The sequence below is a fragment of the Hyaena hyaena genome, unplaced genomic scaffold (assembly GCF_003009895.1).
Source record: "Hyaena hyaena isolate Hyena2069 unplaced genomic scaffold, ASM300989v1 scaffold_1, whole genome shotgun sequence".
NCBI lineage: Eukaryota > Metazoa > Chordata > Mammalia > Carnivora > Hyaenidae > Hyaena > Hyaena hyaena.
In genome coordinates, this window is record NW_024080633.1 from 7,548,192 (window position 1) to 7,553,779 (window position 5,588).

At 61.3% G+C, this 5,588-nt stretch overlaps 1 long non-coding RNA gene across 1 annotated transcript; it reads left to right on the top strand.

The window, feature by feature from the left end:
- Nucleotides 1-363: 363 nt before the first annotated feature.
- Nucleotides 364-5,297, top strand: LOC120226019. The gene is made up of 3 exons (XR_005526930.1): nucleotides 364-412; nucleotides 3,742-3,919; nucleotides 4,685-5,297. It is a non-coding gene; the product is annotated as an uncharacterized LOC120226019 (long non-coding RNA).
- Nucleotides 5,298-5,588: the final 291 nt, after the last annotated feature.

Genomic DNA, 5,588 nt, shown 5'->3' on the forward strand with positions numbered 1-5,588 from the left:
CCCCAGCGGATGGGGGTCATGGAGTCCCATGACCAAGCTCGCTGCAGCGCCCCCTGGGCCACGCTGCCTGGAACCGCACCTAGAACAGCACAGCCTTTGAAGCCCACTCCTCCTCGGCCCCAGAGCACAAGCCTGCAGCGCCTGGGAAGACGTGCTTCCCCCTTCCCCCCACCCCCCGGGGGGCTTTCTGTGTCCCCGGAGCCATCGGACCCAGGAAGCCACCGCAGAACAGGGGAGGGGGGTCAGAAACCACGCAGCGCACCTGCGCAGCCGGAAGGAGCCTCCGCGCCGCCGCCCGGGGCCCACAGCTGAGGTTGCTCCAGAAAGATCTCCACGTTCTCAGCGGCGGCCTCCGGCCCAGCCCGCCTCTCCGCGCACGAACGGAGCTCTCCGAGCTGCAGCCTGTGTCCAGGTGGGTCACTCACGCGTGCCGTCGTGACTCACTGGGGTGCAGTGCGGTCACTCAGGCCTTCGGGGCCAGGTAATTCCTGGCCGTGCGCGCGTGCTCGGCGGGGACAGGCGCTGCCTTGCGAGCAGTAAGACATTTAGCGTCATCCCATCTCCATCCACCGGATCCTGTTAGCATGTCCCGTCTGAGCTGTGACAACCCAAGACGCCTCCGGACCTTTACAAATGTCCCCTGGGGGCAAAGCAGCCCCACTTGAGGGCCACCGGTCTAGAGCAGTGGTTCCCACACCTGATTACGCATTTGGATCACTTGGGAAGCTTCAGGGACCCAGGTATGTGCCTGAGGTCAATGAAGGTGTACTTACCCAACAAACCCCAGGCTCAGGCTCCCAGCGGCTTCGCTGATAATAGCGGATAACTGGGAGCAGCCCCAGGGCCCGTCAGCAGAACAGATGAGCCAGTTATGATCTATTCATATGGTGGAAATAATATCCAGAAAGAAGGGGAAAGCCAACCACAGGCCTGGCTTCTCACGGGAAGTTGAGTGAAGGCAGCCCCACACCTGCGGTGTGATCACACCTGCGGTGTGCTGTGTGATCGCACCTACTCGAGGCTCACAACAGGCAGAGCTCATCTGCTGCGACAGCGGTTGGGAGAGCGGTTATTTCTGGGGCGCGTTCCGGGGTGCTGGGAATGCTCCGCGGTGGCCCGCGGGGGGTGTGCCCAGGTTGCGCACTGATGATCGGCGCCCCTCGCTGAACGTAAGCCCTCCCTTGCGTTGGTCGGCTGTGGTCACTGTAGGAAACTACAGTGAACCCGGGGCACAGGAGAACTGAATTTATTCTCAGGTCTAGATGCCGGAATTGTGAAAGCCAGGTGTCCAGGCCATGCTCCCTCTGAAGGCTGGAGGGGAGAACCCTTCCTGATCTCTTCCAGCTTCTGGTGGCTGACACCTGGCCCAGGCTTGTGGCCACATCCCTCCCATCTCGGCTTCCGTGGCCGCGCCGCCCTCCCCCGTGTGTGTCACATCCCCTCTGCCTGCCTGTGGGGGCACAAGGGATCGCTCGAGGGCCCGCCTGATAATCCGGGATTGTTGACGCATCTCAGGACCCTTAGTGTATCTGGAAACTCTCCGCCGTGTAAGCTGATGTGTACGGGTTCCAGGACCTGGTATCTTTGGGCCCATTATTCAGCCTGTCACTTACCTAAATTAAAGAGGAGCTTAAAAAATTACCAGTGTGATGGCCCCGCCCCACACCATCCGAACCAGAACGTTTGCTGTCTTTGTTCATAAGTTACTCAGCAGCCCTGGGGTGCAGGGCCCTGGGGGTCACGCTTCCCCCTCCCCAGGGCCATGGGGATCACAGGGAATGTGCCTTTCTGTCCATCCCTTTATTGCCAGCACAGAGCTGACTCGACGAACTTACCAAACACTGAGTGAGTGAATGCACGAGGAATATAGGTGGCTTTTTACTTAGAACACTGCAGACACGAAGCGAGCTGGCTAACCTGGAGTTAGCAGAGACCCCACAGTTTAAGGCTCAGCCACAGGAAGGCCTCCCTTCGGAGGCCAGTCATGAGTGGCGGGTCCCCAGGTGCCCCACGCCTCTGTCCCACTTGGCTCCACATGGAGCTCATCCTCAGGTTTGAGAACCTTCTGTAGGAGCTCACAGTGCAGGGAGACGTGACTTGCATTTACTGGTTTATTATAAAGGACACAGATGAACAGCCGGGTGAAGGGGGACACGGGGCGAGGTCCAGAAGGACAAGCCGTCCCCATGGAGATTGGGGTGTGCCACCCTCCCGGCACGTGGGTGCATTCACCAAGCCGGGGGCTCCCCAAACCCCTTCATTCGGGGTGTTCATACAGGCTCCATTATGCACGCATGAGGGGTGTACTCAGTGGCAGCTGGTGACCGACTCAGTCCCCAGCCCTCTGACGCCAGGAGCCTGCGACGAAGACCCTCTATAGGTTCCTTACCACCACAGAGAGTGAGTGTGGCCGCCGTGAACAAGAATGATAGACAGGTCAAGCCTCAAGCCCCAGCCCTGCCACTTACCAGCTGAGTCCCCGCCCCTGCGCCACCCCGCGCCCTCCTCAGGAAAGTAGGGTCACCGGCATCGTGGGCAGAATTCGTGGGATGATGTCTGCCCTTGCATCCTGGTCGAAATCCAAAACGCGGAAGCGTCCGACACCGAGCCCGTTTGTAAATCCTTTGTGGGTAAATCAAGGTCAAGGGGTGCAGGGTAGGATCTGTGGGTCTGCCCACGTGTCGGCCTCGGCTCCGCTCCCTGTGAGCGTGAGCTTGCCAGACGGCTGAGCACTCTTCGAAGGCAATGACGAGGGACCCCCGAGAATTTAAGCGGGGATGGTTCAGGCCCTGTGAGGAGAGCTGTGCAACCCCGACCTAGTTGACGGTGATGTCCTGGGCCAAGTCACTTTGCCTGTGTGACGGTACACCCGGAGCCATGCAGTTTGACAGGGAAGACAAAGAAACGACAGAAAATAAGCACCAAGACGACGAAGGCCCCATTCCGGCGAGCGCGAGGGCTGACGGCCTTTTCACCAGGAGCCCGGCCGGGCTTTCGGGCAGCTTCATGGGGGAAGGACACGGCCTGGTCCCATGGAAATTTCCTAGCAGGGTTTCTTTGGAAGCAAAGGCTTGGCAGCCCCGACCCAGTCTCCTTGGCCAGACACTGCCTCTTTGAAGAGAGTCAAAAACAGCAGAAGGAGGGGAAATGGTTCTTGAATGAGCTGGTGTTAGTGGCATCCTCTTCTTCCAAAAAGAACTGCCCCAGCCCAGGCCAGGCTTGCCCCGCCTGATGGAATTCAACTCCACTCACCTGTGGTCAGCAAAATACCCTCCCCTCCCCATCCTTGCCCTAATTCCCAGAACCTGTGTATGACCTTCCAGGGCAAAGGGACTTGCCAATGTGACAGAGTTGGGGACCTTGTGATATGGAGGTCGTCCTGGGTGGCCCAAAAGGGCCCAAGGGAACCGCCGAGTCCTAAAATTCCAGAACCTTTCCAGCTGCGATCAGGGAAAGAGGAGAAGGCTCTGGAAGATACAAGGTTGCTGGCTCTGAGCGCCCAGAGAGATACAGTGTTGCTGGCTCTGAACACCCCCAGCAAGGACTGGGAGCCCCAGAAAATGCCCAGCTACAAGCTGGAAAGGCCGGGGGTGGGTTGTCTCCCAGAACCCCCAGATGGAACCCAGCGAGACCGGTGTTGAACTTCTGACCGCCAAGCTGAGGTCCATCAGTCTGTATTGTTTAAGCTGCTACCCTGGCAGAAACGGGTTCCAGAAGCAATAGAAAGGTCACCTTTCCCAGGCACCTGCTGCCGGCCTGTTGGCTGGGAGGGAATCCCTAATCCTGCAGTGGTCTCACTGATGACATCGAGCTTGGGATCTCGCCGCCGTGGAGGAAGCGGACGCGCAGTGACATGATGTGACAGTCCAGGGGCCCAAGCGGGGAGACCAGCCGCCCCGAGGCCCCCGGCTGCTCCCAGGTAGGATGGGCGCTCCTGACGGTCGCTGTAAAGCCATCATGAAGGCCGCCCTGGCTGCCGTGTGCAAAGACCTCCTCACAGATGCCGTCCTGGTGGATAACGGCTATGAGGTTCCCGCTGGCATCCCCCGGCCTGTCGCGTGGACCCTGACTTCTGGCTGTGTGACCTCAGGCCGGTCCCAAAACCTCTCTGGGCAGTGTGTTGTTTGGGCTGGCAACCCCCCAGCCCGCCCCCCGCTGCGCCAGCCTCCAGGAGTGTGTGAGCCAATCTGGTCCCAGTCCAGAGGGCGGGCCGGGGTGGTGGCTGCCGTGGGTCTGTGCACGTGGCCTGGGGAGTCGCACGGGGCCCTCTGGACAAGGTCAAGCCACTCTGCCGTCCAATAGACACAGGCACCTAGTTCTTTCTGCCGGGAGGTCCTGCTCTTCCCGCCCATCCTGGACTCGGCCTGGGTGCAGGGCTGGGGCTGGGACGCGGGGCTCCGTCCCCGGGTCACGGCCCAGCCCTGGCCTGCCTTTGCCCGTGGGCAGCTGGCTGACCCCTGGGCCGCCCCTGGAAGGGAAACATGCGGAACTTACCTTTGTGAGGGCGGGTGGGACGGCCCCGGGGTGCCCAGCTGTGCCTGGCCGTCCCCCTCCCCCCAAAATGGCCAGGAGAGAACTGTCCCTCGACCCAGCCCTTCTTCCTTTTCACCGTCAGCACGGGAAGGACGTGTCCTTCAGAAAGACAGGGCTGTGAGTGACCTTATTTGGAAACCGGTCTTTACAGATGTTCAGCTAAATGGGGTCGTGCTGGATGAGGGTGGGCCTGGACCCGGTGACCGGAGCCCTTGTAAGAAGAGCGGGACGTAGACACGGACAGCCCAGGAGGAGCCCAAGTGACACCGGAGGCGGAGGACGGAGAGACAGGTGCACAAGCCCAGGGACGCCAGGGGGCACTGGACGCTGGGGCAGCGAGCGAGGGTCCTTGAGAGAGAACGCCACCTGCCCACACCGGGATCTTGGGCTCCAGCCTCCAGAACTGCACGTCCGCTGTGCTAAGCTCCCAGCTGGTGGCCTTTGTTAGCGCAGCCCCGGGACGTGGCCACGCCCGCTGCCACCCACTTCCCTAGTGTGCCCGTCTCCTCCCAGCCCAACACGTGCGAGTGCAAGGCCGGCCTTCCTGCACAGCTTGTGGGCTTCCTTCCTTGGTGGGGGTAAAGCTGTCCTTTCAGGAAGGGATGGCGGCCGGCGGTACCCCATTTTACAGAAGGAAAAGCCAAGACTCTGGAGGGCTCCCCACAGCGCGCCGCCGCACGGCGCCTCACAGCCACGTCCCCTGCCGCCCGCCCAGCTCGGCCTCCTTCCTGCCCACATGTTGGGCCGAGTCCTCAGAATTCCCGGCAAAGGGGAGAGGTTGACGAGAAATTTCTGAGCTCAAATTAGGACAGCTGCCTGGCTCTGTGACCTGCTTCGTGGAGAGGCTGGGAGGTGACTGCGGGGCGGCGAGCTGGTCGGGGACTCCAGCCCGGGCCGCGGGATCCGGTTCCGTGAGCGCACACACTGCCCGCAGCCCTGTCGAAACAGAAGCGGGCTCCGGGCCCGAGGTTGTGGCCGCTGGACTCCCTGAGCCCGACTGGTCAGCCCAGCCGAAGCTGCGCAGCCACCGAGAGCCACCAGAAGCCACAGGAGTC